Source organism: Dreissena polymorpha, chromosome 7 (genome assembly GCF_020536995.1).
Source record: "Dreissena polymorpha isolate Duluth1 chromosome 7, UMN_Dpol_1.0, whole genome shotgun sequence".
Classification (NCBI taxonomy): domain Eukaryota; kingdom Metazoa; phylum Mollusca; class Bivalvia; order Myida; family Dreissenidae; genus Dreissena; species Dreissena polymorpha.
The window spans coordinates 4,294,622-4,307,139 of NC_068361.1; the positions used below are offsets into that span (position 1 = coordinate 4,294,622).

The following is a 12,518-nucleotide window of genomic DNA, read 5'->3' on the forward strand; positions in this document are numbered from 1 at the left end:
AAAATGCCTTAAGCTTTCCATATTGCAGATTAAGTACCAATTCTTCGATACGGTAAAATGCCTTAAGCTTTCCATATTGCAGATTAAGTACCAATTCTTCGATACGGTAAAATGTCTTAAGCTTTCCATATTGCAGATTTAGTACCAATACTTTGATACCGTAAAATGCCTTAAGCTTTCCATAATGCAGATTAAGTACCAATTCTTCGATACGGTAAAATGTCTTAAGCTTTCCATATTGCAGATTAAGTACCAATTCTTCGATACGGTAAAATGTCTTAAGCTTTCCATATTGCAGATTTAGTGCCAATTCTTCGATACGGTAAAATGTCTTAAGCTTTCCATATTGCAGATTAAGTACCAATTCTTCGATACGGTCAAATGCCTTAAGCTTTCCATATTTCAGATTAAGTACCAATTCTTCGATACGTAAAATGTCTTAAGCTTTCCATATTGCAGATTAAGTACCAATTCTTTGATACGGTAAAATGCCTTAAGCTTTCCATATTGCAGATTTAGTACCAACACTTTGATACGGTTAAATGTCTTAAGCTTTCCATATTGCAGATTAAGTACCAATTCTTTGATACGGTAAAATGCCTTAAGCTTTCCATCTTGCAGATTTAATACCAATACTTTGAATCGGTAAAATATCTTAAGCTTTCCATATTGCAGATTAAGTACCAATACTTTGATACGGTAAAATGTTTTAAGCTTTCCATATTGCAGATTAAGTACCAATTCTTCGATACGGTAAAATGCCTTAAGCTTTCCATATTGCAGATTAAGTACCAATTCTTTGATACGGTAAAATGCCTTAAGCTTTCCATATTGCAGATTTAGTACCAATACTTTGATACGGTAAAATGTCTTAAGCTTTCCATATTGCAGATTACTTTGATACGGTATAATGTAAAAAAAACTCTTGAACGAACATCTCCAGACTTTTGATTTTAACATTTAGTAAACATTTTGTCAACGATGCTATTTTGAACGAAGGCAATAAAGTTAATTTAAAAAATGATAATAGTCAAATAAAGAGATGCCTCAAGTTACACACATTGATGTCGGATAATTTGAAGCCGACTTTATAACAATAATGTCAGAAAAACACTAAAGACATAGTAGAAATGAAAAAAGCGGCACATTAGTGTTTTGAAAATAATACTGTTAACGAATCATACTTAAGTCATATATATTAGATTATATCAAAGATCTATAGATAACATGTATTCTGTTGGTCTTTGATTATATATATGTGTACCTAGTTCACATGATATCACACATTAAAGGGACATTTTCACGTTTTGGTAAACAACATGAAAAACAAATTGTTTCAGAATCGTAAATTTTCGCTGTAGTCATGATATTTGTGAGGTAACAGAAATACTGAACCTTTTCCAAAATTGACCATGCTCTACAATATCCATAATATGCATCTTTTGACGATTAAAAAACCTGAAAATTATAAAGCGTTGCAATGCGAAACGATTGAATAATTTATAGAGTTCTGTAGTTGTCGTTATATGTTGTGACACTGCGATGATTGCTTATATAAAATATAAGATACATCACTCATTGCATGAGCACGGATGGCTCGACATTAACTTTTGAAGCCACTTGTCCGATCGGACAAGTATACCAAAATTTCACTTGTCCTGACTAAAAAGCAACTTGTCCTGACCATTATATCTTATTCTGCTCAGTACTTTGCAAAATAATGAAATTATACAAAATGCTCAAATCATAAAGACTTAAATCGTTCAAAATACATGCTAACATAATTGTAGGCAATTTCAATACAAAAAGAACTGACTAGAATAACAGGAAAACTCGAGATTATTGATTTTTTTAAATTATACAAAGCCATAATACCTGACAAAACTTGTGATTTTGAAGACGAAAAACCAAAGGAAAGCAGATTAGACATTTTTAAGCAGACGACATTGTTTTAACGAAAACAAACTACAAATGGCAATGATGTCGTAAAATAATTATATACATAGAGATGACGCCACTACGTTAATTGACCAGTCGCCAACTCCGCTCACATTTTGTCGATCAGCCAATCAGATATCGATTTTTCACACACCCCTCAGCAACGCTTATCTGGCCGCCATTTTGTCCGACAAACAAAGCGTGTTGAACATATGGAATGGACGTAATTTTTAAGAGTTTACACAGATTTTATATCAAATGCATGATCATTACTGATCGATCATTATTCAAAATTGTAGGTGCTATACATACTTAATAAAAGGTTATTATTTTATCTTTATTTCTTGAAAATATGAACGAGTAATGAGAAAACAAACACAATAAATAGTTTAACCACACCAGGTGTGTGTTCTATAAAACGTGTTATACCGTTTGATGCACAATATTATTAAGCAGTTTGGGCAACATAATAATTGCCACACGTGCTTATTAATCTCAGCGTAATTGTAGATGATTAATAAATAACAGTATGTTGCGTGGATCTCAGAATGAAGGAACATTACGGCATTGTTAGGTACTGTACACAAGAAAAGAAAACTATTTAATTACTTAAATGATTTCCAATTATATATTTATTTTATGTGGACCATAAACAAGGGAAATCATCATAAATTGTTAACTTAAATATTGTTTTAACTAAAGTAAAAACAACAAAAAGGTGATTTCAACGCGGCTTAGCCAGCTTAAAGCGACTTCAAGTGTAAAATGTACGGCTTGTATTACAACAACAACATTTCTAATACAACATATATTGATACGGGGAGAAATGTGAAAATTGCAATTACCATATAAGGGCCATCTTGTTATAAATAAGCAAATGCATAATATGCTAAATGTATTCAATTCGAATGTTCGTGAACAGCACCGTAATACCAACATTTCATTTTTTGATAGTGAAATGTAACAGGTTCGCATTAAACATAAATGTAATAAAATGCATATTAGACTATCTGTTAATGAAACCACGAAATCAGGCCTGTATTAAATTATGGTTACAATCAAAATTTAATTTATATCTAAATAAAAAAATCGGTGTAGTGTCACATGGAACTATCGGAATATCTCGCGCTTTGTCGTTTAAACGTGAACAAAATATAATCGATAAAGTTTTGTGGTAATTCCACAGAAATAATGGATTAAAGGGCATTTTGTCTAAGTAATTAAATTAAAATAACCACTTGTCCTGTCGGACTAGCAAATTCTTTATTTACTTGTCCGGACTAACAATTTGGTTGTCCCGGACAGTCGGACTACCGTTAATGTCGAGCCCTGAATGAGTGGCCGACTGGTCTTTGCGTTAGACATTTACCCAAGGGGCAGTGGTTCGAGCCAAGTTGACGGTTACTTTTTTTCTTTCTTATCCCCACGCTTTTTGAAAAAAAGGTGGGGATATTGTGGTTATCTCCGCCGTCCGTCCGTCTGTCTGTCCGTCCGTCCTGGCCACTATCTCCTCCTACACTAAAAGCACTAGAACCTTGAAACTTACACACATGGTAGCTATGAGCATATGTGCGACCCTGCACTATTTGGAATTTTGATCTGACCCCTGGGTCAAAAGTTATAGCGGTTGGGGTGGGGCCGCGTCAGAAATTATCACTCATTTTTTAAGGTTATTTTACATTTACTTCTTTATTTCTACACCAATTCACTTCAAATTGATACTGGACCTCTCTTATGACAATACGGTCAATCTCAACCATGCATGGCCCCATTCCCAACCCTGGGGCGCCCCGCCCACATAGGCCACACCCACCAAAAATTTCCATTTACTATAATTTTTTCATTTCTACACGGATTCACTGCAAATTGATACTGAACTTTTGTTATGACATTAGGGTCAATCTCAACTATGCATGGCCCCAATCCCAACCCTGGGGCGCCCGCCCACATAGGCCACACCCACCAAAAAAAATTCCATTTACTATAATTTTTTCATTTCTACACGGGTTCACTTCAAATTGATACTGAACTTCTCTTATGACATTAGGGTCAATCTCAACTATGCATGGCCCCATAACCAACCCTGGGGCCCCGCCCACATAGACCACACCCACCCAAAATTGCCTTTACTATAATTTCTTCATTTCTACACCGATTCACTTCAAATTGATATTGAACTTCTCTTATGACAATACAGTCAATCTCAACTATGCATGGCCCCAATCCCAACCCTGGGGCCCCGCCCACATAGACCAAACCCGCCCAAAATTGCCTTTTACTATAATTTCTTCATTTCTACACCGATTCACTTCAAATTGATACTGAACCTCTCTTATGACAATACGGTCAATCTCAACTATGCATGGCCCCATTACCAACCCTGGGGCCCCGCCCACATAGACCACACCCACCCAAAATTGCCTTTTACTATGATTTCTTCTTTTCTACACCGATTCACTTCTAATTGATGATGAACTTCTCTTATGACAATACGGTCAATCTCAGCTATGCATGGCCCCATTACCAACCCTGGGGCACACCTAGGTCAAACATTCGGCGTGGGGATACGCGTCGGCCTCTGCCGCGCCATTTCTAGTTTAATTTATTCTTATTGTTGTACTGGAGTTTTTCGGCGTAAGCTGTATTAAGCCAGCTTTTCACCCTGACTTGACCTTTGTAAGGGTCCAATAATACACAAATAAAATTTCCCGCGGCTAGGTACGAATGAATACACTTCATTTATTCCATTGGCTGATTTGAATATAACACCAGAACATTGGAAACATTTCCGCGTCTTTGTAACACTGTTTTACTGCATGAAACAATTTTATCTCTAATGAAAAGGCTCAATAGATAGAACAGTTTTACAATCAATTTTCGACATAAATACAGTTTGTGCGTTCACCTTTTATTTTCAGAGAATTACCAGCGCAAAAGCGTTTATACTAAAGGCTATGTTGTCATATTTAGTACTTACTTGCATTGCATTTCAACCCGCGAGGTTTCGGGTCAATAAGCGGCTATTTGTGAAAGTCATAGTTTATATACAGTTCATCGTCGGAGTTCGCAGAAGGGGTTGCGATCATTGTGTTACACCGGTTTACTGACAATAACGTAGTGACTGTAATGCATTGCATTCCAATCCGCAAGGTATCAAGGTCAGTTTGTCAGTTTGCGGTCAGTTGCAGAAATCTTTATATAAACGCCGTCTCGTAAACTTTGTGCACTTGAAGTCTGTTTTGATCAGAAAGATACTAAATAAAGATATTCGGCGATATTATTGTGGTATGTCAATCATCGATTTTTAATATGGTTTCAACATTGGCATGATAAGGACCAATTTTGATAAAATTAATTAGAAATATTTATCCATTTAGACCAGTTTATTAAGCATGAGCACAATAATTCACTATACATGTACTATAATTATGCAATTAAATAAGATTCGAGTATTGCCGGCTGACCTATATGCACTCGTTTATTTTCATGTTTCTTGTGTTTTTCTATTCTGTAAATATAGATATCTGAGTAATAATATCACATAAAGCATAATAAGCCACGAAATCTGGCGCAACACCCCGTAATTGATTTGCTTATGATGTAGCTAAGAACTGCGCAGAAAAAAGGCATCCGCTACTTTTTATCTCATAGAGATAACTTTTGATCGTTCATAAACATCGACCACAATCAACGCCGTATATCTTTTTTAAAGATATTTCTTGTTAGATCTAATATCTATATTTATCAATATTAAATGACAAACTTCAATATATGCCAAAATGTGTGAACGGGTCTATTAAAAACACAACATATAGTAAATATCTCAACGGACGGCACATGGTGGTATTTGCTTTCAACGGTACGTACAACCTTACTTGCACAATGTATATTCATTATTATCCCCACGCTTTTTTAAAAGCGTGCGGATATTATGGTTATCTCCGCCCTCCGTCCGTCTGTCCGTCCTGGCCACTATATCCTCATACACCTTAAGCACTAGAACCTTGAAACTTACACACATGGTAGCTATGAGCATATGTGCGACCCTGCACTATTTGGAATTTTGATCTGACCCCTGGGTCAAAAGTTATGGGGATTGGGGTGGGGCCGGATCGGAGATTTTCACACATTTTCTTATGTTATTTTACATTAACTTCTTCACTTTTACATCGATTTACTTCCAATTGATAACGAACATCTCTTATGACAATACAGTCAATCTCAACTATGAATAGCCCGATTACCACCCCTGGGGCACCCCCTGGGTCAAACATGCGGGATGGGAATACGCGTCGGCCTCTTCCGCCATTTTTTACATTAACTTCTTCATTTCTACACCGATTTACTTCAAAATGATACTGAAAATCTCTTATGACAATACGGTAAATCTTAACTATGCATGGCCCCATTGCCAACCCTGGGGCGCCCCGCCCACATAGACCACGCCCACCCAAAATTTTGTTTAAACATAACTTCTTTATTTATTCACCAATTGACTTTAAATTAACACTGAACATCTCATGGTCAACATTCCGAGCCATTTCGGCATAATTAAAATCAAAGCCTGATTAGCGGTCAAGACCCCGAGCTAATTATCACCACGCTTTTTGAAAAGCGTGGGGATATTGTGGTTATCTCCGCCGTACGTCTGTCTGTCTGTCTGTCCGTCCTGGCCACTATCTCCCCCTACACTATTAGCACTAGAACCTTGAAACTTACACACATGGTAGCTATGAGCATATGTGCGACCCAGCACTATTTGGAATGCACTTTTTGGAATTTTGATCTGACTCCTGGGTCAAAAGTTATGGGGGTTGGGGTGGGGCCGGGTCAGAGATTTTTACTCATATTTTAGGTTATTTTACTATAATTTCTTCATTTCTACACCGATTGTCTTCAAATTGATGCCGAACCTCTCTTATGACAATACGGTCAATCTCAACAATGCATGGCCCCATAACCAACCCTGGGGCTAAACAAAAGTCCTTTATACATGTTTTACATTACTGTAACCAGTGTTTTTGTCAACCAGTCAGTGCGCATGCGCGGAAAATCCCGTCTATACGCCAACAATAACAATTCACAAGATTAGATCATTAACAAAGCTCTGGAACGGGGTGACTATAAATCTCGTAACAATAACACTTGAAATATTTTGATTTTCAAATATTTTGTTTTGAGTTCCATGTTGGGAAAGGCATTAATCTGTTATATGGTCCCATTGAAAGCTTGATAGTGGGAGGAGATCAGTTTTGTTCCATGATATACTGCTATCTCGTGCTGGATTATGGCTCAATCTAAATAAAACTTAATACAATTGGACAATTTATATTAAAATGCTATGTTTATAAAAAAAACTTATTGAAATATTCAAATATTGTGGTGCATTACAATGAAAAACAATTTAAGAAATAAGAGTTTAAATGTATGCGAACGGAACTGCCCCTCAACAGTAAATACAAATTTACAGATGTTTACGCCAAACAGGAAGCGTTTTACCAAAATACTTCTATAGCGATTAATAATGTTTCTGACAAAACTAACGGAAAGCAGACTTTTCTGTGAACTTTGTATTGAATAAATAATGTTGTATTGTCGTCTGCAAAGCGTACTTCCGCGTCTATTTATGTCTAGAGTGCAACACCGTCAACTCGATATTCGGATTCTCGTGATAAAATTACTTTCGAAGATTTCTCATGAACATTTTTATCACTTTACGAGGACTGATTTGGAATAACAAACGCCAATAATTAGGTTTGTTATTGGGTGCATACATGTCAAACAACATCCAACTAAATGATTAGACAATATATATCGTAAAACACGTCTTTTTGGCTTATGTTTATGACTTAATATTATTATTTTATTTGTACACCAATGCTAATCGTAACACTATTTTTTTACATTTGAAGCGGATAATAAATTTGAGGATCACGTATAAGTATTTAAATAATGATACGGTGGAAAGCTCAGTCCTGACAGTAAATTTTATGGATGCAAGATTTTTATGCAAAATTGACTATTAATAAATGCAAAATATTGTACAATAATGTATACTTATGGTTAATGCTGTGAAAATGGCTTATATAAATATCCCAAATTTCTGATGCATTTAAGTCTAAAACACGATGCAATTTAAAAGAACGCGTTTACAGTATGCAAATCCTTCAGAACTGTTAAGTGGCTCTGAATACCACTTAATTTATTCTACGCCGTACATGAAGCATTTTACCAAAGTACTTTTATACCATTCATTGAATGGTATAAAAGTCCTTTGGAAAAGACATTCATTGAAGTCTCTTACAAAACTTCCGGAAAGCAGACTTTTCTGTGAACCTTTTATTGAATCAATAGTGGTGCATTGACGTCTGCAGGGCATTCTTCCGCGTCATGATACATGTGAGAAGCAAAATAAAATCACCATCCCATATCCTTATGGATTCTCGTTATATATTTGGAAGCTATAATATACCGTCGACAAATTGGAAATTCAACGAAGACGTAACTAAAATATAAAATGCAAATTGACTAGCACATGAATGTTACAACGCTTTTTAATCAAATAATAAAATACAATATAGCGTACGGACCTGCCTCTTTTGTTGACTTGTAAATAAATTTCTGTATTGTATTATTTGTTTCACCATTTCAAATGAAATATCATGTTTTGTATTTGAAGCAGATTAACAATGCATAATTGAGACAGTAAAACATGTTTGATGATGCGTATAAGTGTAAAATAGTTGCTTTGTGTTATGTAATAATCAATATTTTTAATTAAAATATATTATTAAGGATAACTTCTTGATGAAATTGTTTGTACACACATTCTAGCTGATGTAAGAAGTATTTTTGAATGCTCACAAAATTGGTAATGTATATGAATAGAGTCCCTTTGTGTGTTCAATTTAGCAAAATACTAAACTACATTTAGTATACAGTAAAACTAGTACTATATTTACTAAATACAAAATGCCAAAGAGGAGACAGCTTTAGCACAAATTTGTTTTTATTCAGCGTCCAATCGACTTCTCAAGGCTGATCAACCGTGCAAGAAAAACAAGGTTTAAAAAAAAGTTATGTTTCGGACCTTAAAATCGCCGTGATACTAGCACAATCAGGTGAACATTTGAATGACGGATATGTATAAGTATTTTCTATTTAAAGACGGTATTGCAACTGTGTAAACGGTGTAAACTGTTGCTATGCCAACAGTATCTCTGTTATCTATAAAATACGGTCGTTTACTTTCGTGATTTTAATGTCAGTTAAAGCCACATTGACAGTCAACATCAACAAATATTTCGTAAAATATTTCGACAAATAAAGTTAACAAATAGAAATGAAGTGTTACTTATAGCATTGCCAAAATTTATACGCTGGATGATGTAAGGTGTTATAGATTTAACAAGATACAAAATGCTCTTTTTGTGACAATAACTTTCATGTGAATTTCCCGCGACGATATGCGAAACCATTTACGACAGCACGCGAAATTGTATCGGGCAGGACAGCACGCGACATTGTATCGGGCAGGACAGCACGCGAAATTGTATCGGGCAGGACAGCACGCGACATTGTATCGGGCAGGACAGCACGCAACATTGTATCGGGCAGCTCATGAGAACTATTTCGTGCTTTGTATGATTTATACATATGACAACATTATTTTATCATCGATCTGATTAAAGGATGCGGGATCCTTCTTATTGCGGGATGGATTATGTTACAAAATCAAGAAAAAAATGAACATTAAGAAATAAACAAGGATAACAGAAAAAAAGACAATCAGATCGATCAAATTCTTTTCAAACTGGTGAATTTTAAGGATTTAAGATAAATATAAAGAAGTGAAACTCCAGCTGCTGGAGCAGTATTGCATTCTCATTATATACAATTAGTTGGTCCTTTATTTAAGGCAAGTGACCAATTGCCAACACAGTACAAAACAGCATAATACAAAACAACATAAACACATATAAGAATAAAGCTGGGGTCACCGCCTTGGAACGGTCAATCCAAAGCATTGTGGGTTTAAATCGGTTTTAGAGCGCTAAACCTCACACTTGGCCCAGCAATATTCATGATATATATATAAGTGTAAATAAAATAAAACCTCATAGCATTGCAACTCCAATTAAACCATAATAAAAGGGAATGTCATTAAGAATTGTTTTTCTAGTGCATGATCTTGAATTGAACGAGTAGAACGAATGTTTGTGCCCTTAATGCTTGGTCACGAACACGCGGTTCATCAATTTAATCTAGGCAGTCCGACATATATTTTTCTCTAAACATATTTCGTTGCGCATCTGACATGATTGACATGCAAAGGCAATTCAATCGCAGTGAAAATTCCCTTAATGTTGACTTATTCATGATATATTTATCAAATAGATGCGACTGATGCTGCTGCAGATGATTATGACGACGACGACGACGACGGCGATGATGTGTAAATATAATTATTTATATCGTTCAAGCAAGATTTAACATTTTTCAATGATGTGTCATATGCATGAAATTTGGTAACCTAGATTATAACAACGTCTTTAATCGCATACCTATTGCGAAACACATTTACTCTTCCTTAAACATTATTTACAGTAAAAATACAAAAAGGTAATACATTACAAAGAAACTTTTCTTTTGGACGCAATATGACAACTGTATAATTTTACTAAAATTGAACATTGGCAACCCCCGACTGAATAATTTGAAAACAATCTGCCTGGACCAAAATAGCACTTCCCACAGGGACTAATCTTGTTGGGAATGACACACTTTTAACAACGTCATCAACTTCTTCGTCAAAGCAGGTATTAAATGCAAATGTTGTCTTTTTACATTCATTAGTAATGGGCTATTAAAAGGCCTTAACGTTTAATCTTAAATTGTGAATTAAACACTATGTAAATGCCTTTTAGAGACTCGGTGCATGCCGATTATAATGCTTATGCTCTTCTTAAGTCTTTTTGATGAAATACGAACCTAAAAAAACACTACAGGTAATAGACGATTTCTTATTCTTTGCTGGTCATGTCTGGTCATGTACATTATGTCAATGTGTTAAGACCTTTTAGAGCATTTTAGCGCATTATCCCATTCATAAAATACTGTTTAAAGCAAAGACACATTCATCTTTGTCATAAATAGACTCTTTCTTTATATACGGTTCCTAATGTATGTCGTTTTTTTCTGGTTCGCGCGTACGCAGGGAACATCGATAAATCCGTTGTATCGACTTGCTCAACGCTATGTGGTTATGTACCGCGATGTAACTTCCTGGTACGGTTATTGGTCGAATCAGTTCTACACGGAAGTAGGACGCAGCGATTACCTGGTAGGTATATAATTGGTGATTTCTATTAAAGCAGAGCTTAAACGTAACATTAGGAAGAGAAACGAAGCATTTTTACCGATTTCATGGTTTGCTTAACGAAGGGGAGACGATCGCACAAGATGATTCTGATAATGAGGACGACAATACTGGCCTTATTTCAAAATAGTTAGAACGATTAGGTGTATTGCAAAATTTATAAATGTATGTGATATTTATAATATATTATTTAAATATTGCATTGCTGTTCTTTTGAAAAAAAAATGAATGTGTTTGAATCGAGCAACAGTGATGGATAAACACATATCAGGTTTGTAATGTATATGTACTGAGTTGTCAAGATTGTTTTATTTATAAGAAAAATGTATCATCATAAAAATTGACTTACAAGAAATATATGTGATATTTGATGATATTAATGTCCTTGTATATAACTATTGAGCGTCGGTTAACATTTGTAACGAATTGTCGCAGTTTGTTTTTATCGAGACAGTAATTTGATACGTTTCGCTTTTAAGTATATCGATTATCATTTAATTAAGTGTATTAGATCCCTTGCCTATAAAGCATCAACATATGCCTTTACAGAGTTTCAATATTAGGGTTGTCTCCAGGGTTAAAATATCTTATACCTTCATAGTAAAAATAATAGATGAGTTTTGCAATGAACTATTAATTATTTTTTATTTACCAAACAATGAGTCGTTTATAAAATTACAATGAATTTGCATATCAAATATGAAGATTATGTATACATTTTAAAATTATAATACGGCCTAAGCTCAGTGCAGACATGGAATTATATGTATTTGAAACGATATCGAGTCTGTTTGCTGGGATTAGGACCAGTACATGGTGTCAATTGGGGTGATCTAAAGAACGCTCTCACAGTGGGGATCGAACTCGTGACAGCCCGATCGACAGACGGACACCATATCCATGCCGCTACGGCAACCTACAAATAAGAAGTAGTACTTTCAATGCAATCGAGCTAGAATAAATATGTTTAAACGAAGCTATATTTATGCAATAATGTTATGCTGAATAATCAAATGTTGACAAATGCAAATTGTTAAAAATGTATGCTAATAGTTCATTCTGTGAAAAAGGGCTTATTAAAATATCAAAATTATCTGATGCATTAAAATCCAAAACACGATGCAATTTGAAAAGAACGGGAAAATATATGCGCACTTTTAGGAGCTGTTTCGTGACACTGAATACCAATTAACTTATTGTT

At 35.0% G+C, this 12,518-nt stretch overlaps 1 protein-coding gene across 2 annotated transcripts in view; it reads left to right on the forward strand.

Annotated features, from left to right (window-relative positions):
• The first annotated feature begins 11,330 nt into the window (after positions 1–11,330).
• The window catches only part of LOC127838747 (uncharacterized), a 12,405-nt gene continuing 11,217 nt past the window's right edge, over positions 11,331–12,518 (forward strand). Inside the window, exon 1 of one of the 2 annotated variants that reach the window (XM_052366728.1) lies at positions 11,331–11,588. The gene's annotated coding sequence lies outside the window, so the exon portion shown is untranslated. The remainder of the gene's footprint in view (positions 11,589–12,518) is intronic. The other variant, XM_052366729.1, reaches the window with a different exon arrangement.